General features: G+C 48.5%; 1 non-coding gene and 1 pseudogene across 1 annotated transcript; both read right to left on the reverse strand.

Moving 5' to 3' along the window:
- Positions 1-422: 422 nt before the first annotated feature.
- Positions 423-24,965, reverse strand: part of LOC101129911 (zinc finger protein 839-like) — a 60,041-nt pseudogene continuing 35,498 nt past the window's right edge.
- TRNAI-GAU (transfer RNA isoleucine (anticodon GAU)) lies at positions 21,300-21,373 on the reverse strand. Its single transcript has one exon. It is a non-coding gene; the product is annotated as a tRNA-Ile (tRNA).

The following is a 24,965-nucleotide window of genomic DNA, read 5'->3' on the forward strand; positions in this document are numbered from 1 at the left end:
ACTGCATCCTCAAACTCCTGGGCTCAAGTGATCTTCCGGCCTCAGCTTGCTGAAACCACAGGTGTGTGCCACTATGCCCTACATATATATATTTTAACTTATTTGTAGAAATGAGGTCTCACTATGTTGCCCAGGCTCGTCTCAGACCTCTGATCTCAAGTGTTCCTCCTCTTTGGCCTCCCAAAGCACTGGGATTACAGGTGTGAGCCACCATGCTTTGGCATGGTGGGGTATGCAGTAGGAGAGCAGGGGTGGTGGCAGTGTCTCCATATGTACTCTCACAAAAACTGGTGTGGGCGGATACTGGATGCCTACTTATTTAGGGGCATCTAAATTCCTGTGCTAAATTAGAAAACAGAGGCAGCTCTTGAAAGGAGTGATGGCATGAAGGAGAGATGCTTGGACCAACCAGCACACAGCCCTTATAAATAATTGATACCCTTGGTTTTAATGCCACGTCCTCTTCAACAGTTGTTGGTTGAAATGACACGTGATTCCAGGTGAGCTTTTCCAGATAAATTGCCCTGGAACTTCAGACTTTGTTGGGTGAATCGATGTGGAATTTCAGAATGGGCTGGAATGTCTAAGATGGGCATGTCCGATATTCAGCTCAGTGTGGGGAAACCGGTGGTGGCCAGGGCTGGTTGCAAGCTGAGTTGTAGGGATGACAGTTCACCTGAGAAACAAAAAAACATGCAAGTCCTGGTTCATGAGGAGTGATTTCACAAATAGTGACCATGGAAGTCAACGTTGAAAAACAAATAGATTCAGGGCATAAGGGTGCAGGTTTGTTACGTGGATATATTGCCTAGTGGTGGGGATTGGCCTTCTATCCCCCAAACAGTGAACATAATACCAGATAGGTAATTTTTCCACCTTCATCCCCTCCCACCTTCCCCCTTTTTAAGGTGTCCTGTGTCTGTTAATGTCATTCTATAGGTCCATGTGTACCCATTTTTTTAACTCCCACTTATAAGCGAGGACATGTGGTATTTGATTTTCTGTGTGAGTTATTTCACTTAGGATATTGACCCGCAGCTCCATTTATGTTGCTGCAAAAGATATAGTTTCATTCTTTTTTATAGATGCATAGTATTCCTTGGTGTGTGTATACCACATTTTCTTCATCCAGTGAACACTCAGGTTCATTCCATGATTTTGCTATTGTGAATTGTGCTGTAATAAAAATATAAGTGTAGGTGTCTATTCTGATAATTTCTTTCCTTTGGGTAGATAACCATTACTGGAGTTGCTGGGTCAAAGGGTAGATCTATTTTTAGTTCTCTGAGAAATCTACATACTGTTTTCTATAGAGATTGTACAATTTTACATTCTCACCAACAGTGTATAAGCAAGCGTTCCCTTCTTTGCATTCTCGCCAAGAGGTCAACGTTTTTCTACAAGACAAAAATGTAGATTGGTAGATGATAGATAGATCAATGACAGGTAGATGGAATACATAGATGATAGATAATAATAGGTAGGTAGATGATAAATGGAATAGATAGATGGAATAAATGGATAGATAGAATATAGTAATAAAATGCATCTACCTGAAAATAGAGAAGAAAAAGATTGTGGGACTTTCCACTCTATAACCCTGGGGCAAAGAAAATAGCATTAATGAAAAAGCAAAGAATGGGAAAGTAAAATTTTTTAGTCAGAACCACCCTTCCAGCAGAAAAGAATAGTGCAAGCAAAATATTAAGCATTTCATATGCATTTGTGTAGGCTATGGGAACTATTACAAAAAGGGGGATGTCGCATGTTTCAATGCTTTTTTTTTTTTCTTTTTTTTTTTTTTGAGACAGTCTCTCACTCTGTCGCCCAGGCTGGAGTGCAGTGAAGTGATCTTGGCTCACTGCAACCTCCGCTTTCTGGGTTCAATCTCCCAAATAGCTGGGATTATAGTCTCCTGCCGCCATGCCCGGCTAATTTTTTTTTTCTTTTTAATAGAGATGGGGTTTCACCATGTTGTCCAGGCTGGTCTTGAACTCCTAACCTCAAGTGATCACCTGCCTCAACCTCCCAAAGTGCAGAGATTACAGGCGTGAGCCACCGTGCCCGGACTCAATACATTTTTAATATACACAGAGCTTTGCCACATTTTGGAGGGTTGCCTAGTATTGGAATTTCTGGATTTTTATTTTTTATATTTGTGTTTCTCCCTTTTAGTTTGATGTAATGCAACTCGGTAGATTTTCTTATTGAAATAAAATCTCAGGCTCTCTCCATTGCATAGGCTGAAGCAGGTATGACGTAGGACACTGGCTGGATTCAGACCCTTGAAGGAGGCCGGGCGCGGTGGCTCATGCCTGTAATCCCAGCACTTTAGGAGGCTGAGGCAGGCAGATCACTTGAGGTCAGGAGTTTGAGACCAGCCTGGCCAACATGGTGAAACCCCGTCTCTACCAAAAAAACGAAAAACAAAAATTAACCGACTGTGGTGGTGCGTGCCTGTAGTCCCAGCTACTTGGAAGGCTGATGTAGGAGAATTGCTTGAACCCAATAGGTCGTGGTGGCAGTGAGCCAAAATCGCACCACCGCACTCCAGCCTGGGCGACAGAGTGAGACTGTCTCAAAAAACAAAAACAAAACAAAAGCAGACCCTTGAAGGGTGAGCATTTTGCCGTGTTTCATTTGGCAGCTGGCTGTTCTGCTTCCTCCTAACATCTCAAAGGACACTGGATGGCCTGAGCTCCTGGGTACCCTGGGCTGCCCACTTAGCATTCCCTGGGTGGTGAGAAAAATGCAAATTGTCTCTGCCCTGGAGCTTAAAGACTTCTCTCTGTAGGACCTCAGGAGGTCTTTTATCAAACTCTGTATTTGCAAGGCGGGAGGATTGCTTGAGCCCAGGAGTTCGAGACTAGCCTGGGCAACCTAGTGAGACTCTGTTTCTACAAAAATCAGCCTGGCAGGGTGGCACACACCTGTAGTCCCAGTTACTAGGGAGGCTGAGGAGGTAGGATCACTTGAGTCCAGGAGTTTGAGGTTGCTGTGAGCTGTGATTGCACCAGATTGCTCCATGGGGATGAGAGGAAATAGAGGGTGAACAGATCTCCTGCTACCGCACATGCCACTTTTGAATTCCCAGCTGGTGTTTGAAGGCTGTGCAAGGTGTTGGATTGCAGGATGATGGAGACCCAGATCATTGTGAATCCATGACTGTGTGGCCGTTTGCATCGACTCAGCCTTACTGCAGATACTAACCTTCATTACCCTCTCCAGCTGTGCATTGGTTTTCTGCATACCACTTGGAATTTATGTTGGCTCTGAGTCATCCGACTCTCACATGAGAAAGAACCAAATAATGATGTGTTATTTTAAAAGAATGTGTCTGCATATGGCTTCTTATCTGCCAAGTGTTGCACCTTAGGCATTTATATTGAGAGTTTCAAGATCGTGCCACTGCACTCCAGCCTGGGTGACAGAGCGATACCTTGTCCCAAAAAAACAAAAACAAAAACAAAAACAAAAAAAAACAAGATAGGAGCAGACATTTCCAAACAGCTAAAATGTCCTCAAAGGGAGTTACTGATGTATTAGTCTGTTCTCAATGCTGCTAATAAACACATACCTAATACTGGGTAATTTATAAAGGAAAGAGGTTGAATGGATCCACAGTTCCACATGGCTGGGGAGGCCTCACAATCACGGCAGAAGGCAAAGGGGGAGCAAAGTCACGTCTTACATGGTGGTAGGCAGGAGAATATGTGCAGGGGAACTGCCCTTTATAGAACCATCTTCTGAGACTCATTCACTTATCACAAGAACAGCATGGGGAAAACCCACCCCCATAATTCAATTAGCTCCCACCAGTTCCCTTCCACCACATGTGAGGATTATTACAATTCAAGGTGAGATCTGGGTGGAGACACAGAGCCAAACCATATCAATTGATAATTAGCAGATTAAAGGGAAAAGGGCAAATCTGTTGACTAAGACGGCCTTCACGTTTCCCTCAGCTTGACTGAGTGTTACACAGTTTTCCTCCCGACCTCCTTGTCTATTTTTTAGTTTTAATTTTTTTGATACATAATTGATGCACATATGTTGGGGGTACATGTGATTACTCAATACACTCACAATTTGTAAAGATCACATCATTGTGATCAAGATATTCATCACCCTACATATTTGCCTTTTCGTTAAGCTAGAAACATTTAAATTCTTATCTTTAGCTATTTTGAAATGTACAATAGATAACTGTAAACTACAGTCACCCTGCTGATTTACTGAACAGTGGGTCTTATTTCTTTTATCAAACTCTGTATTTGCAAGGCGGGAGGATTGCTTGAGCCCAGGAGTTCGAGACCAGCCTGGGCAATCTAGTGAGACCCTGTCTCTACAAAAAATACAAAAATCGGCCTGGCATGGTGGCACGCACCTGTAGTCCCAGCTACTGGGGAGGCTGAGGTGGTAGGATCACTTGAGCTCAGGAGTTCCAGGTTACTCTGAGGTACGATTGTATCACTGTACTCCAGTCTGGGCAACAGAGCAGAATTCTGTCTCCAAAAAAACAAAAACCCCTACTTATTTGTACCCATTAATCAAACTATTTTTATGTCCCTTCCCAGCCTCTGGTAGCTACCAATCTACTCTATCTCCATGAGATCCAGGTTTTAAGCTCCCACATGTGAGTGAGAACACGCAGTATTTTTCTTCTGTGCCTGGCTTATTTCACTTAACATAATGACCTCCAGTTCCATCCATCAGGCCTCCTTTTTTCACGGAGGATTTATTTTAGGAAACTTGCAATTGTGAGTTCTTTCTCTACCTCTTTGAGAGGCAAATCTTCTCCCAAATTTTCTTCTAGCCTCTTCCTAGTTTTGCAACCCAGGAATGCCTTTCTCAAGACTTCAGAGCCATCCCTTTAAAATGCAATTATTGAAGGAGATGATACATCTGTGTCTCAGTTTTTGTAGAAGGGCAGATTCCTAGTTTTGAAAAATTCCAATGAGCCAACGCAGATAGCTTTACAGCATTTCCTAACCTCTTTCTGATGTCTCCAGTTCCTTCTCAGCATCTCACCCCGGCACTTAAAAACTCTCCAGCCTTTTGTTTCAACAAAGTTAAGCTCCTCTCTTCCGTATTGCAGTAGTCCTGACTGAGTCCTTCCTTGAAGGTTTAACTTGTCTGGTGCAATTTTTTCTTTGACAATGTCCAGATCAAATGATCCCATAAAAACATCGAGTGTGATTTTAGCCTGAGAAGGGGGAGGGTGAGAAGACAGATTGGGAGGCAGCTGTGTAGGCAGGGGACTTGGCCACTCCCTAAACCTCTCCCAGTCTCATCTGTAAATGGAGTGTATAGGCAGCAGTGCTTCTCCCCCAAGGCTGGGACGATGGAATCAGTTAGACTATTGAGGGCATCTGCGTCAGGGTTAGTCCTCAGGGTATGGTGGCCAATGGGTTTCTTTTGGTTGACTGTTGACAATGCGTTTGTTGAATGGCAGCCTGCACTAGGCAACGCTGAAGCCACAGAAGACACCGTAGTGGGAAAACCAGCATGAGCCGCTGCCCCCAAGGAACCTCGAAGCCCAGGCAGAGGACCAGCCATCCCAGCCCGCAGGTAAAGTGTGTCACCTGTCAGGTGGGCTTGGGGTGAGCGGGTGGGGGAAGTGTGTGTGCAAAGGGGCTGTGTGTATGTGTGTGAGCACGAGTGTGATGGCTAGTGTGACTGCATGTGAGGGAGTGTGAACAAGCGTGCGAGGGTGTGTGTGCAAGTGCGTACGCATATGAGAATATGTGTCTGTGGATGAGTGCATTTGAAAGCCTGTGTGTGTGTGTGTGTGTGTGTGTGGTCATGAGGGCAAGTTAGTGACTGAATGTGCAGGATGTGTGAGTGTGCATGGAACACTGTGTGGCAAGTGTGTAGGTGTGTGAGGACAGGCAGAAGTGTGTCAGTGTTGTGATGGGAGTGTGAATGAGTGTGCAAAAAGGTGTGGAGTGAATGTGCATGGAAGTGTGTGTCAACTATGAAGGCATGTAGTGTGTCAGTGTGTGCAGTGCAAGCGTGTGTGGGAATGAGTGCTTGTGGGTGTGTCCATATCCAATGGGTATGTGTGAAAGCATGTAAAAGTGTGTGTAGTGTGATGGTGTGTGGATGTATCAGTGTGTATAAATGAGAGCATGTAAATGTGTATGTATGAGTGTTGAATGAGTGTATAAGTGAGTGTGCATATGTGAGGCTGTGCGTGTGAGTGTAACCATGAGGGTGTGAACGTGCTTAAGTGTATGTGCATGTGACAGTGCAAGTGTAGGCGTGTGATGCATGTGTGGGTGTGCCAGTGTATGAGTGTACATGGTGTGGATCTGAATGTGCACAGTGTAAAAGGCATGAGTGCAAGTGTGTGTGAGTGTATGTGAATGAGTGGCAGTGTGCATGCATGTGTGAGTGCACGCTCAGAAGCATGGATGGGTGCAAGCCTCCCCTACTAACTCCTGCTCCTTCCTGAGATCAAAAAAGTATGTGTTTTCTGTGTTTCAAAAATGTTTTAAAATTATGTACTGTATTTAATAGCTCTTATGACTACAGTGTTTTTCTCTCTGCTTAAAGCGCAGCAGGGGCTGGGCGCAGTGGCTCACACCTGTTTTCCCAGCACTTTGGGAGGCCAAGGCAAGTGGATCAGTTGAGATCAGGAGTTCAAGACCAGCCTGGACAACATGGTGAAACCCCATCTCTACTAAAAATACAAAAATTAGCCAGGCATGGTAGCGGGTGCCTGTAATCCCAGCTACTGGGGAGGCTGAGGTGGGAGAATCGCTTGAACTCGGGAGGCCGAGGTTGCAGTGAGCCGAGATTGCACCACTGCACTCCAGCCTGGGCGACAGAGCGAGACTCTATGCAAAAAACCCCAAAAAATCCAATGTAGCTAAAAGCAGTTTGATGATAACAGTGACACTGAAATGAGAATTGTGTCAGAAAAACCACAAACAATAATGAAATGGCTCCTATATAACCCATCCCCAAAAACCCACGTAAAGAAGAAAACAGGGCTGGGTGTAGTGGTTCATGCCTATTGATAATTCCAGCACTTTGGGAGGCCCAGAAGGGAGGATTGCTTGAGCCTGGGAAATTGAGGCCACGGTGAGCTGTATTTGCACCGCTGTACTTCAGCCTGAGAGTCAGAGTGAAACCTTGTCTCAAAAGCAGAAAGACGAAAAGGGTACCTGAGGTATTAACTCTGATCATCAGTGAGTGGAAAGATTCTGGTATTCTGGTGCTTTCCATTTTCTTTTAGCTTATCTTCATTTTTGAGTTTTCTGGAAGAGCATTTATTGCTTTTTTTTCTTTTTGAGACGGAGTCTCCCTCTGTCGCCCAGGCTGGAGTGCAGTGGTATGATCTTGGCTCACTGCAACCTCCACTTCCTGGGTTCAAGCGATTTTCCTGCCTCAGCCTCCTGAGTAGCTGGGACTACAGGTACATGCCACCATGCCCGGCTAATTTTTTGTATTTTTTTTAGTAGAGACAGAGTTTCACCTCGTTAGCCAGGAGGATGGTCTTGATCTCCTGACCTTGTGATCCACCCGCCTTGGCCTCCCAAAGTGCTGCGATTACAGACATGAGCCACCGTGACCGGTCGCATTTATTGCTTTAAGAAAAAAAAATTTCACTCGATGGGAAAAAGCTAAAATGAGGCTGACTAGGAAAATATCATTACTAAAAACATTCTCCTTCATTCATGGACTTTTTTTTTGAGACAGAGTCTCGTTCTGTCGCATATGCTGGAGTGCAGTGGTACAATCTCAGCTCACTGCAACCTTCGCCTCCCAGGTTCAAATGAATTCTTGTGCCTCAGCCTCCTGAATAACTGGAATTAGAGGCATGTACCACCATGCCCGGCTAATTTTTGTATTAGGGTTTTGTCATGTTGGCCAGGCTGGTCTTGAACCCCTGACCTCAAGTGATACACCTGCCTCAGCCTCCCAGAGTGCTGGGATTACAAGTGTAAGCCACTGCGCCTGGCCCTTGTTTTGGCTAACTCTGAGTGAAACTCTTTCTGCCATGGGAGATTGTACCTTACCATTGTTTATTTCCAGGGTCTCCTGAGAACACAGACCAGAATTACTGAGGTAATCTTGGCACATTTTCTTAACCATTTTATGCGACTTTCAAATTCCTTATATGTAGCTGGGAAAAAAGGCTTTGCTAGATGATCTTTTTCAACCTTTGTGAAGATAAAGATTAAGAAAAAAGTTTAACCCTGAGGCAAGGAAAATACAGAAGAAAACCTAAACAAAGTTTCAGTTCTCAGCCCCTGAGCAGCCACTCAGTGGTGGGTGTTTCCTTCACTCCCCAGTGAGCACCTACTGTGTGTTCCGTATGGCGCAGGGCAGGGAGGAGCAGGCCAAGAAACAAACAAGCCTTGGGGTCGGGGCCACAGAGGGCATGGTGAGCTCTCAGGACAGGGCGGGAAGGGAAGGCAGAAAGGCCCTGGGCACAGGCTGGGCTGTCAGCTCCAGAGGGGCGCACTGACCCTGCATCCATGGGAAGTGTGGGGCACAGGCAGTCTGGGCTGCAGCCTCAGAGCGGAGCAGAGCCCGGGGTGTAAGAGGCCGGCTGGGGCAAGTGGGCACCAGGAGAGCCCAGGCTGGCCATTATTTGTGGCTGCATTTCCATTTCCAAAAATGTATGATTTTTTCAGTTAATGGAGAAAAAGCACGGACAAAATTCAACACGCTTTCATGATTAAAAACACTCAGCAAACTAAGAATAGAGAAAACTACCTCAACATAATAAAAAGCCACATCACACTCAATGGTGAAAACTGAAAGCTTTTCCTCTAAAATTAGGAACGAGACAAGGATGTCTGCATTCATTACTTCTATACAACACAGTGCTAGAAGTTCTAACCGGCACACTTAGGCAAGAAAAAGAAATAAAAGGCATCAAAATTGAAAAGAAAGAAGTAAAATTATCTCTATTTGCAGATAGGATCTTATAAGTAGAAATGCCTAAAGAGCGTGTGTGCACACACACACGTTAGAACTAATAAATGAGGCCAGGCATGGTGGCTTGTGCCTATAATCCCAGCACTTTGGGAGGCAGAGGTGTGCAGATCACTTGAGGTCAGGAGTTCGAGACCAGCCTCACCAACATGGCAAAACCTGGCAAAACCCCATCTCTATAAAAAAATACAAAAATTAACCAGGCATGGTGGTGGGCACCTGTGGTCCCAGCTACTTGGGAGGCTGAGGCACAAGAATCACTTGAACCCTGAAGGCAGAGGTTGCAGTGAGCCAAGATTGTGCCACTGCACTCCAGCCTGGGCGACAGAGCAAGAGAGCGAGACTCTCTTTTTTCTTTTTTAAAAAAGAATTAAAAAAAAAAAACTAATAAATGAAATCAGCAATGTAGTAGCATACAAGGTAAATACACAGGCCAGGTGTGGTGGCTCACACCTGTAATCCCAGCACTTTGGGAGGCCAAGGTGAATGGATCACTTGAGGTCAAGAGTTCAAGACCAGCCTGGCCAACGTGGTGAAACCCCGTTTCCGCTAAAAATATAGAAAATTACTGGTGGTACGTGACTGTAGTCCCAGCTACTCGGGAGGTTGAGGCAGGAGAATCACTTGAACCTGGGAGGTGGAGGTTGTAGTGAACTCAGACTGCGCCACTGTACTCCAGCCTGGGCGACAGAGTGAGACTGAAAAAAAAAGTCAACACACAAAAATCAGCTGCATTTCTAAATACTAACAAACAATGAACAGTCTGAAAAGGAACTAAAGAAAATGAAAATTCCACTTAAAATCTAGCAATCCTACTTCTGGATATATACCCCAAAAAATTGAAAGGAGGGTCTCAAGGAGGTAATTGAACACCCGTGTTCACAGCAGCATTATTCATAATAGCTAAAACCAAGTGTCCACTGAGAGATGAATGAATAAGCAAAATGTGGTATGCACAGTGAAATTTTACTCCGCCTTAAAGGACATTCAGACGCTTTCTACAACATGAACCTTGAGGATGCTGTGCTAGGTGAAATAAGCCAGTCACAGAAAGACAAATATTCTGTGATTCCACTTCTGTGAAGAAAGTAGCGTAGTCAAAATCATAGAGAGAGAAAGTAGAACAGTGGCTGCCAGGGTTGGGGAAAAAGGGAATGGAGAGTTGGTGTTCATGGGGACAGTTTTAGTCCCCCCCACCCCACCCCGCTTACCCCAACTTGAAGCTCAGAGTTTTAGTTGTACAAGATGAAAAGAGTCCTGGAGATGTGTGGGGGTGATGGCTGTACCACATCGTGAATGTATTTAGCGCCCCTGAACCACACACTTACATATGGCTAAGATGGTAAATGTTATGCTATGTATATTTTACTACAATAAAATATGTTGGAAAAAAATTTTTGATGTGATAATGCAAACTTACAGTGACTCACACCTGCTTTATCGGGAGTTTCAGAAGGGGCAGGAGGGAGAGGACACGCTAAGCAGCCAGAGGCTATTGACGCACCAGAAGCATCCCCAGGGACTGCCTTTCTCAACATCACCCTCTGTAATGGCAGCGACAGCCAAGAGTGCACTGCCATTGGTTTTACTGACCAAACCTAAAGAAACGGCTGCGTTCCCATCAGATTTGCTCACTAAATCATGCCGACACACAGACATGCATCTTCCAGCCTGTTCGGCAGCAGTGCAGACAACATGAGGGGTCTCAGATCCTCCACTAGAATGATTCTGGTTCTGCCTGAGCCTTCGCCTGAGTCCCCATCAGACATTGTAAAGGTCAACTGAAGGATGATGGGCAGGCAGAGGCAGGAATAAGGACTGATACGGTTTGAATCTGTCCCCACCCAATCTCTCACTGGTTTAGCACCATCCCCTTGGTGCTGTTCTCATGATAGCTGGTTGTTTAAAAGTGTGTGGCACCTGCCGGGCACGGTGGCTCACGCCTGTAATCCCAGCACTTTGGAAGGCTGAGGTGGGTGGATCATGAGGTCAGGAGATCGAGACCATCCTGGCTAACACGATGAAACCCCGTATCTACTAAAAATAGAAAAAATTGCCAGGCGTGGTGGCGGGCGCCTGTAGTCCCAGCTACTCGGGAGGCTGAGGCAGGAGAATGGCGTGAAACCAGGAGGCGGAGCTTGCAGTGAGCCGAGATCACGCCACTGTACTCCAGCCTGGGCTACAGAGCGAGACTCCGTCTCAAAAAAAAAAAAAAAGAAAAAAAAAAGTGTGCAGCACCTACCCCGGCCCCTTGTCCCTGCTGTGGCCATGTGACATGCCTGCTCCCACTCTGCCTTCACCGTGACTGATTCTGAAGCATCCCCAGAAGCTGAGCAGATGCCAGCACCATGCTTCCTGTACAGCCTGTGGAACTGTGAGCCAACTAAACCTCTTTTCTTTATAAAATACCTGGTCTCAAGTATTTCTTTATAACAGTGTGAGAATGGCCGAAAACGACACCCAGATGCAAACATTACCTGCAGGCCACCGCGTGCTGACTCTCTCACCAAGCAGGAGCGGGCCCCTCCCTCACGCGGAGCCGCTGGCATGGACAGCCCCGGGAAGGTCAGGCTGAGCGTCCTTTCCTCTGCGCACCCCCGGAGGGTGCTCCCATTGGCTTTCTCAGACAGCACCATCTCAGGGTCCAGCTGGCCATGGCCTGGATTAAGTTTAAAATGCTGGGCCAGTCCCCACTTCCCTATATATGACTTTTTACAAGTCTGACACTTGAAGCTTTTGGGCCTCAGGGAGCAGCTTGATAAGTCAAAGAGCACCTGCCTCTCCCTCTGATCTTCTTCCACACTGAGTTCTGAATAATCATCAGAATCTGGCAGATGGCCGTCGGCCAAATCATCCCTTTTTATGAACTTAGCTTTAGCTTTATACTTGGCAGGTCGAGATACCTGTCTCAACGTGTCTTCACTTTTAACGATGGTTTTAGTTTCTCTGTATGTTTTGTATGCAAGTTGGAAATAAATAAACGTCCTGAACTGGATGAAACATGTTACAGTCGGCGAACTGGAGGCCGACAAAGGGGTCAACATGGTGCCCTGTCCATTTGGAGCCTTGGGGGCTGGGACTCTCTTTGCAGGGACCACCTAGAGGGCTGGCAGTGGTCTCTGTACAAACCCCTGAGCAGGAGGCCGATGTAGGAAACATGACTGTGGCTCGGTTCTCACGAGGGGCTGTACCCTGAGCAGCTGGGGGCTGGTGACGTGGAGTCCCACCAGGCGGGAATTCCCCCGGGGCGGCTGGCTCTGTCTTGCAGATTGGGGCTGGACTGTGGCCAGTAGGGACGTTGGCCGTTCCTGACCTTTTGTTTCTCCAGGCGTTACCTTGACACAAATGGCTTCTAGCTGCTTTCCTACAGAAAGACAAGAAAGGGAAAAGAAGCATTGTGCTTATCAACATGTCTGCAATTTTGCTCTCATAGTAAATCCACTACTGACATTTTTTCTAAATTACGTCTTACATATACAATTTATGTAACGTGTTTGTATTAACTGTTTTTCAGACCTTTCTGACCAGAAACCACAGTGATACAGGCCGGGCGCGGTGGCTCACACCTGTAATCCCAGCACTTCGGGAGGCCAAGGTGGGCAGATCACTTGAGGTCAGGAGTTCAAGACCAGCCAGGCCAACATGGTGAAACCCCTTCTCTACTAAGGATACAAAACTTAGCAGGGTGTGGTGGTGCACACCTGTAATCTCAGCTACTTTGGAGGCTGAGGCATGAGAATCGCTTGAACCTGGGAGGACGAGGATGCAGTGAGCCAAGATCGCGCCACTGCACTCCAGCCTGGGTGACAGAGCGAGACTCCATCTCAAAAAACAAACAAAATGGCCGGGCACGGTGGCTCACGCCTGTAATCCCAGCACTGTGGGAGGCCGAATCACTTAAGGCCAGGAGTTCCAGACCAGCTTGGTCAACATGGTGAAACCCCATCTATACTAAAAATACAAAAGTTAGCCAGGTGTGGTGGCACATTCCTGTACTCCCAGCTACTTGGGAGGCTGAGGCAGGAGAATTGTTTGAGCCTGGGAGGCGGAGAGGCTGCAGTGAGCCGAGATCCTGCCACTGCACTCCAGCCTGGGTGACAGAGCTAGACTCAGTCTCAAAAACAAACAAAAAACAAAAACAGACCACGGTGACACATTTTACATTATGACCTAGTATGCATGTATATAAATATTTGCATACATAAATGAAAAGTTGATGGAACTACTTAGCATTCCTATGTAAATGCCTGCTGATTGTATCTATTCTTCATTTCTACATCACCTTTTTTTTTTGTTTTTTGGAGACGGTCTCACTCTGTCGCCCAGGCTGGAGTGCAGTGGCGCGATCTCAGCTCACGGCAACCTCCGCCTCCCAGGTTCGAGTGATTTTCCTGCTTCTGCCTCCTGTATAGCTGGGATTACAGGCACACGCCACCATGCCTGGCTAATTTTTGTATTTTCTGTAGAGACGGGGTTTCACCATGTTGGACAGGCTGGTGTCAAACTCCTGACCTCAAGTGACCCGCCCGCCTCGACCTCCCAAAGTGCTGGGATTACAGGTGTGAGCTACCGCACTGACCCTAATCTACATCACTTTAAAAAAAATACTAGTCATAATCCACTAAGTTGATTTCATGATGAATTAAGAGATAATAAGAGCCTTCTTAACAGTTTCACCCATGTGTTTTTGCTTGGAGTTTTTAGTACTCTAAAATCAGATGTAATTCATAATGTGGGACCATGTTTTTTAAAAAGTTTCTAATGAAATTCTAGAAGCCACAAAAAAGCCATAAAGAACAATGTTACCCAGGATCCTCCTGCCCAACCTGCATGCCCGTTTCTTCACCCTGTCCTGAATGTGCTGTTCAGCATTCTTATGCTTTTTAAATATTTACATGGCATATGCAGATATTTCTAAAAATATACAGTTCAGTTCTGAAATGCTTTAAAACTTTATGGAAATGATATCATCTCCTGCAACTTGATAGGGCTTTTTTCAGGTTTCTTTACTCCATTTTGCTTTGTGAATTTTACCCTCATTGACATGTGTAGCTCTCAGGGGTTGATTTTCCCTGCAGTATGAGTTTACCAATCTCCTATTGATGGATGGGTACTTTCCAACCTTCTGCTCTAAGGTCTGCTCTGAATCTCCACGGATGTATGTGTGTACATGTGTGAGTTTCTCCAGGGGCATGTATCTAGGAGTAGGGCTGAATATCTTTTTCTTTTCTTTTTTTTTTTGAGAGAAGGTCTTGCTCTGTTGTCCAGGCTGGAGTGCAATGGCATGATCTCAGCTCACTGCAACCTGCGCTTCCCAGGTACAAGTGATTCTCCTGCCTCAGCCTCCCGGGTAGCTGGGATTACAGACACGTGCTACTACGCCTGGTTAATTTTTGTATTTTTAGTAGAGATAGGGTTTCACCATGTTGTCCAGGCTGGTCTCAAACTCCTGACCTCAAGTGATCTGCCCCACTCAGCCTCCCGAAGTGCTGGAATTACAGGCGTGAGCCACCGTGCCCGGCCGGACTGAATATCCTCAACAACTTTTTACAAATATATCTAACAAAATTTCAAATACATGTGCTTTTTGACCCAGTAATTCTACTTCCTGGATTCCAAAATTAAAAAAACTTAGATGGCCATAAAGATGTTACGTTCTATGAGGTTCAAGGCAGCACTGTCTGTAATAGCAAAACACCTACCAAAGGGGAGAACTACCTTCGACAACATCCCACAAATATTTATTGAGCACTGACCATGTGCATGAGACACTGCTACAGGTGTCAGAGAAACAGTTCTCATACAGCTTAGGGGAGAAGGTCAGGAAGCAAAAGAAACAAGGCTCCTGCCCTCACAGAGCAGAAATAATGAGCATTTTCCTCCAGGGAGAAAAAGAGGCAAACCTCGTCATCCAGAGCACGATTTCACAACCAACATTTCAGAACATAATCCTTTGACATGGGTGGCTGGAGGATGCCCAGCAGCATCTCTGCCTCTACCCACTAGATGCCAGTAGTGATCCCAAGTACTGACAAGATATTGCCAAGTGCCCCTTGTGGGGCAAAACTGCCCTCGGTTGAGAACCACTTATTTGGGACCACCAACTGGCCCTCTTTGGACTCAACCTTCTGGTGTGACCCTCAAACAGTAGAAAGTCAATAAAAATGTCAAACAGGACAGAATAAAGACCCTCACTGAGATCACGCTGGAGTGTGTCTCTCGTCTGTCTCTTGTTATACACTAGTACAAATAACAGAGGTCAAGTGTACCGAGGTGGCACCACAACCCTGGGAGTCCCCATTCCTGGGCTACTTGCAAATCAAATGACAACTAGATTGACTGTGCATATCCTTCAAGAACGATGTCTGTTTCATTTTACTACCAGTCACATAGAATATCTCTCTAAGGGCCAAACACAAATCACACCTGTAGTAGCAGTGCTTTGGGATGCTGAGGCGGGAGGATTGCTTGAGGCCAGGAGTTCAGGGCCAGCCTGGGCAACAGAGCAAGACCCTGTCCCTACAAAACATTAAAAAACAAACAAAAACCCAAAACAAAAAGAGTCTCACTGTTGCCTAGGCTGGACTGCAGTGGTGCATTCTTGGCTCCCCGAAACCTCTGCCTCCCGAGTTCAAGCGATTTTCCGGACTTGGCCTCGCTAGTAGCTAGGATTGCAGGCATGCGCCACCGTGACTGGCTAATTTTTGTATTTTTAGTAGAGACGGGGTTTCATCACATTGGCCAGACTGGCCTCAAACTCCTGATCTCAGGTGATCCACCCGCCTCCGCCTCCCAAAGTGCTGGGATTCCAGGGGTGAGCCACCGAGCCCCGCCTACAAAACAGTTTAAAATTAGGCTTGATGGTACATGCCTGTAGCCCCAGATACTCGGGAGGCTGAGGGGGAAGGATCGTTTGAATCTGGGAGTTTGAGGCTGTAGTGAGCCGTGATCAGTCCAGCCTGGGTGAGAATGCAACACCTTGTCTCAACAAAACCCCAAAACAACAACAAAATACATATACACACAGACACACAACCTAAACCCTATTGTTTCAGGATAACCACAGCAGCAAAACCGGCCTAATAATGTATTCATCCTCTATCCTGACTGGCTTACCCCGTGGGTGTTACGCTTCATGCTTTCTTGTGTGTGTTTATTTCATTCGGCGAACATTTACTAAGTATTTCTGGATGGAATACATACACACTAGCCAACTCCTAGCCTCACCCTTGAGATGGTGGGCAGTTTCCCTGCCATGCCTTAGTCCCCGCAGACCTGCTGAATCGATCTCCTGGGTCGGAGACCCCATCTGCCCTTTCAAAAGCTCCACTGACGATTTCGAAGGCAGACAAGTTTCCCTAAGGAATGCAGACAGGTGAGGCAGACGGGAAAAACGTCATCATGGTACAACAGGTGCAATAAAGAGGCAGAACAGCCCAGAAGCAGTGATCTCTGAGGGGCATTTTGAAGGCTGGGAATTTTTGCCAGGTAGGGCATTCTGAGTACAAAGAAAAATGTGTACATGCATGGATGCATGAAAAGGGGTTGGCATGTTGGATGGAACTGGACATTTCTGGGGGGTGGGAAGAGGGAAGATGGGGAGAGACAGGGGCCTCCATCTGACCCAAGTGTGTCCACTGGTCTGTGCTTCTGATCCACACCATCCCCCACAGCGAACCACTGGGCAGTCTGCTGTGGTTGTTGAAATGCACCCCACCACCTGCTCCAGAACCTGCCTCTCCTCTTCTGCATTTTCAACTCAGACTCACCCTTTCCAATCTAGTTCAGATACCACTTCTTCAACAAAGCTGCTTGTGATTTCCTCGGCCAGAAACAATCTCCCTTTCTCTAACTACATTTAGTTCTTCATCACTAGCTTTCAGGCCTTGATTAGAAGGTATCTGGGTCATGTTTTATCTCCTGTTAGTTCATCAGCTACTGAGGGGCAAAGTACACATCCGGTTTGACTTCGTGGCTTCCACGACACAGCTGGGGCTGAAAAAGTATTAGCAGAATGTGCTACAAAGGTACATTATTGGAGGTAGAATTTATACATCTCCATCAGATTAGCTACAGAATAAGTCCCATCATGCTGCCTGATCTAGACTAAGTTTGCTTTTACTTTATGAAAAGTATGTCATTTTTTGACTCCATTCCAAACCCAAAAAGCTGTGGCCACATTCAGCAGGGTGTGCTGGGGAGAATGAGGGCTCTGGAGAGCAGCCACACCTGAGGGATCTTGGACAAAGCCACTCAACTTCCCTGCAAAATGCTGGTACAAAAACACTACTGCGAGGTAAGCAACCCAGAACACTGCCCGGCACAGAGCAGAGGCTCTGCAGATGGCTATCCCGGGATGGCGTCTTGCAGCCTTCGGACCCAGACCACAGTCCAAAAAGGTCGAGTTACCGCAGGTCACACCTCTAGACAGTGTGGCATTTGGGCAGAATCATACTTGCCTTCCTAAACCTTAGCAAGACAACTCTCCACTCTTGATGATCAACTGGATACAACAACCCCAGGCAGCTAAAATCACGAGTGAAGTCGAAAAAACTCAGGAGTGAAGATCGCTGATTCTATTCGCTAACGCATCTCTTCTAGTGGAAAAAGCCCTCTTCTTTTGGCAATTTTGGGAAAAGACTAATTTTATTTACAGCGCCAGCAATGAAATGAGATGGAATTTTACAGACGCGGTGTAGGACCCCTGGAAGGACAATGAGAGTACCCAACCCAAAAGCATAGTATCTGTATGCAAAAACAGAGACAGAGAGAGAGAGAGAGAGAGAGAGAGAAAATGCTGAGAAGCAGCAATGAAGAGAAGAAAATGCTGGGCCGTGGCACTTGCTGTGCCTGAGACCTGAAAAGCTCAGTTGGTTCCTTTTGATTCATTCAGGTCTCAGGGGCAGCGTCTGGCCTACGGGACCACCCACTCTAAAGCGGCCCCCTGTCCCTCCCAGAACCTGCCTGATGTTCGTTCTTCGAGTGTGTTGAAGGCCGCACCTCCTGCACTTAGGTGGGAGTGCGGGCAACCCCGTCTCTGGGTGCCCCACAGAGGCTGAACGAGTGGTCAAAGGCGTGTAAGAAGAGCTAGGCAGCACAGGGGAGCCCCGGGCAGGGCTGTGGAGGCAGAGAGGGCACGACGGCGTCCCAGGCAGAGGGCCCAGCGTGAGCATCGGCTCCTCAAGTGAGGCTCCTGGGGTGAAAACGCCAGGGTGGTGGCAGGTGGGGGCCGAACGCCGTCCCTAAGGGGCTCGGCTTCGGGACACCCTGAGTCTTGACTGGGGCCGGATACTGGCCACCCCGGCCAAGCAGCTGACCCCGCCGCGGGGCCTCGGCCCCCTCCGGGCCTCAGTTTCCCCACGTCCCTCCCGGAGCCTCACCTAGGGCGGCAGCAGACGTGGCGGGCACGGGGGGCTCGGCGCCAGGGTCCCGCTGGAGGGCGGCCTGATGGGCCGCGGCGGCAGCAGCTGCGCCTTCGTCACCCGCTTCAGGACCTGCCGCAGCTGCTCGGGGCCCAGCGGGGCCACACGTGCAACGCTGCCCTGGCCCGGAGAAGCCTGGCCGCCGCATCCGCCACGGCGGCTGAAGCGGGGACTCCAACCTGGGTCGCTGGGCGACGACGTGCCTCACCTGGGAAAGCGGCGGGCTACGAGCGCCCCGCAGGCCAAGACACCTCGGAAGGCGACGCTGCCCGGCCGGGACAGCCGCCGCGGCCCCTAGGGCCGATCAGCACAGCGGACCCACCTTATTTTCTCATTGCCTGTCACGGATGTGTTTAACACTCACATGTCACCTCCTCCGGGAGCTGTCCCCGATCTCCCAGGCGGAGGTCTTTGAGGTTCCAAAGCCCCTGACCCAAAAGTTATCACATTCTTTGAGGTTCCAAAGCCCCCGGCCCACAAGTTATCACGTTATCCACGTGTTCTGACGTCATCGTGCACCCCAATCGGCGGAGGATCCTGCCTGGATACGCGGAGTCCTAGGTCCACCAGCAAACGTTTAGGTTTATAAATCTGAGAGGGGACCCAAAGTTTGCATTTTTAACAAGAGCGCTTCCCAACCCCCAAACTGTTCCCGTGTCACCCTACCGTCTCTCCCCTCACCCACCCAGGCTGCGTGTACCTTGAAGGGAGAGACGATATGTTACTCATTCGGTGCCCATTACAGGCCCTGCTCAGAACGCACGCTCAAGGCGTGAAAGATGGATGGATGCACAGAAACCAATAAATGAACGGGTGAACAAATCAACGAACCCACCCTCTCCACATGTCCGTCCCATCCATCCAGCCCCAGTGCCCCGTCTTCCTCAGCCCGATCGCCTCTCTTACAGGGTCGAGGCTCTGTGCACCCTCCCCACCGAGTCTTGTAGCTGCAGGTGTGTACACACGTCCCAGTCCCAGTCCCCCTCCCCAGGGAGCGTAGGAGGTCCACTGGCCAACAAACACTTATTAAGCGCCTGGTGGGTGAGTCGCCATTCCCTCCCTGTGGGGTACCACGGGTCTAGCTGGCGAGAAGGAGGAAACCGGCATTTGCAGCACAATATGGAGAGCACCATGAAGCCAGGAAAGGTAAGGCTGCGGGGGGGGGGGGGGGGGGGGGGGCGGCAGGCTGGTGTCAGAGAAGGTTCTGGAACATCACCATCATCCTCATCAATACGTCGCATTCACGATGCTCCCTGCTATTTTTTAATGGTGAATTTCATACGATGGGTATCTTACCACATTTTTTTTTTTTAATTTTTAGACAGGGTCTCACTCTGTTGCCCAGGCTGGAGTGCAGTGGCGCCATCTCAGCTCGCTACAACCTCGACTTCCCGGGCTCAGGTGATCCTTCCACCTCAGCCTCTGGAGTAGCTCGGACTACAGGCATGCGCTACCATGCCCAGCTAGTTTTCGTTTTTTTTTTGTTTTTTTTTTTAATAAAGAGAGGATCTCACCATGTTGCCCGGGCTGGTCTCCAACTCCTGGGCTCAGATGATCCACTTGCCTAGGCCTCCCAAAGTGCTGGAATTACAGGCGTGAACCACTGCGCCTGGCCCGAGTCAATCTTTCCTAGTTCCTTCCCAAGAAGGGATTTATGACAACTGAGTTCTTTTGAGATCTTTTGGGAAGCTCTGCTTTTCAGCAGACAAGAAATTTCAGGAATTCAAATGCCTTCTGCTCAAAATAATTTTCACGCCACCGTGGCACATTCTAAACCCCTTCAAGTTCAGGAAACTTGAGGGCAGCAACCTCCACCGACTCCTCCGTGCTCTGTCCCTGCATCTAACCCGGCACGACTACTGCAAGATGTGACATCCAACTTGTTGCGTACAGGTTTCTATCTCAGGTGTCAGCCGACCCAGGCTCTCCTAACGTTGCTGATAGTAGCAGCAGCGCCATCAGCTGGCGTTTATTGAGAACTTTTACTACACCCTGGGCACTTACCAAGGTTTTAAGCCAGTAGTCCGTAGATTTTGAGCAGCTACTGATTTAGGTCAGAGTTAGTAGATGTTTCCACTGGAGAGTTTTCAAAAGCAGGTGGAACCCCCTGCTGGATCGTGACAGAAGATGACACTGACCCTACACAACTGGCTTCGTTCAACGGAGCACACCTCACCACCCCGGAAACTTGAACCACCAGCGAGAAACTCATCCACTTGCTCTGGCTGCAAAATGCAGAACCAAGAGGAAGAAATGTGAAGCCTAAGATGTCTCTGAGAAGAAACGGGGGGTGGGGGGGAAGAGCAAGAGAAGGTTTCCAGAGGCTTCCACAACCAGAACGCCTCTCTAAAAACATGGCAGGCATCTACTGGCTGGTCACTTTCTCCACGTGGCTTGGGATTTGTGTCTCACTTACCGTTTTGCTCCCCGCCTAGAACGGTGCTGGGCATGCAGTAGCCCTACATACCATCTGTGGAATGCATTCATTGCAGACCTGGATTTTCAACCCTAAGACTTCCCCGCAAGGCGGCCAAGGGAACACGAGGCGGTGACATCTGGGAGCACCCGTCTTCACTGGGCGATTCCTCCAGGGGAGCCACAGCCTCAGGAAGCGCGGGGGCGGCAGGGGTGGGGGCTGAGGGCCGGAGATGTGGATCGCTTTGGATGTCCTGAGTGCCCTGCAGGTGGCGGAGGGTGCAGGGACTCGGGTGCGGAGACACCGCCCCAGCGCATGCCTGGTACCTCCCGCTCTCCCCAGCAGGCTGCCCTCGACAACCTCTGGGTGGGGAGACCAAGAGGTCCTGCAATTCGCTCCTACCCGCACGCCGCTCACAGTACCCGAAAGGCGCATTTTTCACAAACCGTTGTAGAAAGAGTTCATGGCGGGGTGGCGGCGGGGAAAAAAAAAAAAAAAAGCTAACGCCGTGGCTGGTGCGGGAGTCGAGCCCGCGACGTCAGTGTTATCAGCACCACGCTCTAACCAACTGAGCTAACCGGCCGCCTGACGCCATGGTGCCCCTGGAGCGTATAAAAGGGCTCCACGTTTGCGCCCGTCCACGAGCGATTCCTCGCCAAGCCCGCGCGCCTCTGGCTGCCTTCCGCTTTGCCCCAGCCGCGGGGACTCCGGGGAGGAGCCACCGCCCCAGCGCTGGCCGGGTTTCTCCCGCTCCTCCCTGCCAGGCTGTCCTCGACAACCTCTGGGCCGAGTCCAAGAGATCCCGCAAGTCGCTCCTGCCCGCACGGGGCTTACAGAACCTGAAAGGCGCATTTTGAAAAAGAGTTGCAGAAACAGTTCATGGGGAAAAAACAAAGAAACAAACCAACAAATACTGGGACTAGGGCCGGTGTGGGGATCAAGCCCGTGACCATGGCGGTATCAGCACCACGCGCTCACCAACTGAGATAACCCACCGCCCGACCGTCTAGTGCTGCCCGAGCGTCTGAAAGGGCTCCACGTTCGCGCCGGCCCGCGACTGATGCCTTGCAGAGCCCGCGCCACTGGCTGCCTCCCCGCTTGGCCCCAGCTGCGACTTCTGACCGCCTCGCTGTCATCCCCATTGGGTGGATGCAGAAACTGAGACCTAGGAGACTTCAAGGAGAAGGGAGGCGGCTTCCTACAGGGAACCGCAGGCTTCCACAGGGAAAATGCAAATTGCACATGGGAGGCTTGGCTCTGCAGTGAGGCTTTCAAACATTCCCATTCAATGCTGGTTTTAACTCTGAGAATCCTGCGGCCTGGCAACTTCGTGTATCAAGAGCCTTTCAGCATGGTTAAATCTAGCTCAGAAAACCAAAGGCCAAAAGAACCACCGAATTCCCTATTGCCCAAAAAATAACGGCTGCAGGGGTCTCGACTTCCTTCTTGTCCATTTTTTTTTCCTTTCACTGTACACGTGTATTTCTATATATATACACGGAATCCTTGCGCCAGGAGTGGTGGCTCGTGCCTTTAATCCCAGCACTCCGGGATGAATAAATAAATGAATGGAATGGAAAGCCTTGCTTGAAAAAGTGTATTTTGTCTTCCTTTTTGCATTTAATAGTGTGTCATTAAGTATATCCCAAAATAATTGCAAATGTCATTTTCAATGATTCATTCAAAAAAAAAGAAAAGAAAAAAAATGAGACGGGGAAAGACAGAAATAGAGAAACAGAAAATGATATTGTTTGGCCATGTCCCCACTGAAATCTCAACTTGAATTTTATCTCCCAGAATTCCCTCATGCTGTGAGAGGGACCCAGGGGAAGTACCTGAATCATGGTGGCTGGTCTTTCCTGTGCTATTCTGGTGATAGTGAATAAGTCTCATGAGATCTCATGGGTTTATCAGGGTTTCTGCTTTTGCTTCCTCCTCATTTTCTCTTGCTGCCACCATGTATGAAGTGCCTTTCGCCCTCCGCCATAATTACGAGACTTCCTCAGCCTGTGGAACTGTCAGTCAAATTAAAGCTCCTTTTCTTCCCAGTCTTGGGTATGTCTGTATCAGCAGCGTAAAAACAGACTAATACAGTAAATTGGTACCGGGAGTGGGGCATTGCTGAAAAGATACCCAACAATGTCACAGCGACTTTGGAATTGGGTAATAGGCAGAGGTTGGAACAGTTTGGAGGCCTTAGAAGAAGGTAGGAAAATGTGGGAATGCTTGCAACTTCCTAGAGACTTGTTGAACGGCTTTGGCCAAAACGCTGATAGTGACATGACAATAAGGTCTAGGCTGAGGTGGTCTCAGATAGAGATGAGCAACTTCTTGGGAACTGGAGCAAAGGTGACTCTTATTACGTTTTAGCAAAGAGACTGGCGGCATTTTGCCTCTGCCCGAGAGATTTGTGGAACTTTGAACTTGAGAGAGATGACTTAGAATATGTAGCGGAAGAAATTTCTAAGCAGCAAATCATTCAAAATGTGACTTGGGTGCTGTTGAAAGCATTCTGTTTTAAAAGGGATACAGAGCATAAAAGTTTGAAAATCTGCAGCCCGATGATCCAGTAGAAAAGCAAAATCCATTTTTGGGGGGATAAATTCAAGCCAGCTGCAGAAATTTGCATAAGTAGGAAGGAGTCTAATGTCTCCAGGCCATGTCACAGACCTTCACAGCAGCCCCTCCCATCACAGGCCCAGGAGAAAAAAGTGGTTTTGTGGGCTGGGCCCAGGGTCTCTGTGCTGTGTGCAGCCTAGGGACTTGGTACCCTGGGTTCCAGCTGCTCCATCTGTGACTGAAAGGAGCCAACGCAGAGCTCAGGCTGTGGCTTCAGAGGGTGGAAGCCCCAAGCCTGGGCAGCTTCCATGTGGTGTTGAGCCTGCAGATGCACAGAAGTCAAGAATTGAGGTTTGAGCACCTCCGCCTAGATTTCAGAAGATGTATGGAAATGCCTGGATGTCCAGGCAAAAGTCTGTGGCAGGGGTGAGGCCCCCATGGAGAACCTCTGCTAGGGCAGTGCAGAAGGGAAATGTGGGGTTGGAGCCCCCACACAGAGTCCCTACTGGGGCACTGCCTAGTAGAGCTGTGAGAAGAGAGCCACTGTCGTCCAAACCCCAGAAAGGTAGCTCCACCAACAGCATGCACCATAGGCCTGGAAACACAACAGACACTCAACGTCAGCCTGTGAAAGCAGCAGGGAGGGATGTTGTACCCTGCAAAGCCACAGGCACAGAGCTGCCCAAGACCATAGGAATCCACCTCTTGCACCTGATGTGAGACCTGTAGTCAAAGGAGATCATTTTGGAGCTTAAAGATCTGACTGCCCCACTGGATTTTGGACTTGCACGGGCCCTATAACCCCTTTGTTTTGGCCTATTTCTCCCATTTGGAATGGCTGTATTTACCCAATACCTGTATCCCCATTGTATCTAAGAAGTAACTAGCTTGCTTTTGATTTTACAGGCTCATAGGTGGAAGGGACTTGCCTTGTCTGACTGTGGACGTTTAGGTTAATGCTGAAATGAGTTAAGACTTTGGGGGAACTGTTGGGAAGGCACAGTTAGTTTTGAAATGTGAGGACATGAGATTTGGAGGGGCCGGGGTGGAATTATACGGTTTGACTGTGTCCCCACTGAAATGTCAACTTGAATTGTATCTCCCAGAATACCCACGTGTTGCGGGAGGGACTCAGGGCGAGGTAACTGCAATCATAGGGGCGGGTCTTTCCCGTGCTATTCTCATGATAGTGAATAAGTCTCACGAGATCTGATGGGTTTTCAGGGGTTTCTGCTGTTGCTTCCTCCTCATTCTCTCTTGCTGCCACCATGTAACAAGTACCTTTTGCCCTCTGCCATGATTATGGGACCTACCCAGCCATGTGGAACTGTAAGTCAAATTAAACCTCCTGGCCGGGCGTGGTGGCTTACACCTGTAATCTCAACACTTTGGGAGGCTGAGGTGGGTGGATCACCTGAGGTCAGGAGTTCCAGACCAGCCTGGCCAACATGGTGAAGCCCCGTCTCCACTAACAGTACAAAAATTAGCCAGGAGTTGGGGCACGCACCTGTAATCCCAGCTACTCAGGAGGCTGAGGCAGGAGAATTGCTTCAACCCGGGAGGCAGAGGTTGCAGTGAGCCTAGATCGCGCCACTGCACTTCAGCCTGGGCGACAG

The sequence above is a fragment of the Gorilla gorilla genome, chromosome X (assembly GCF_029281585.2).
Source record: "Gorilla gorilla gorilla isolate KB3781 chromosome X, NHGRI_mGorGor1-v2.1_pri, whole genome shotgun sequence".
Lineage (NCBI taxonomy): Eukaryota > Metazoa > Chordata > Mammalia > Primates > Hominidae > Gorilla > Gorilla gorilla.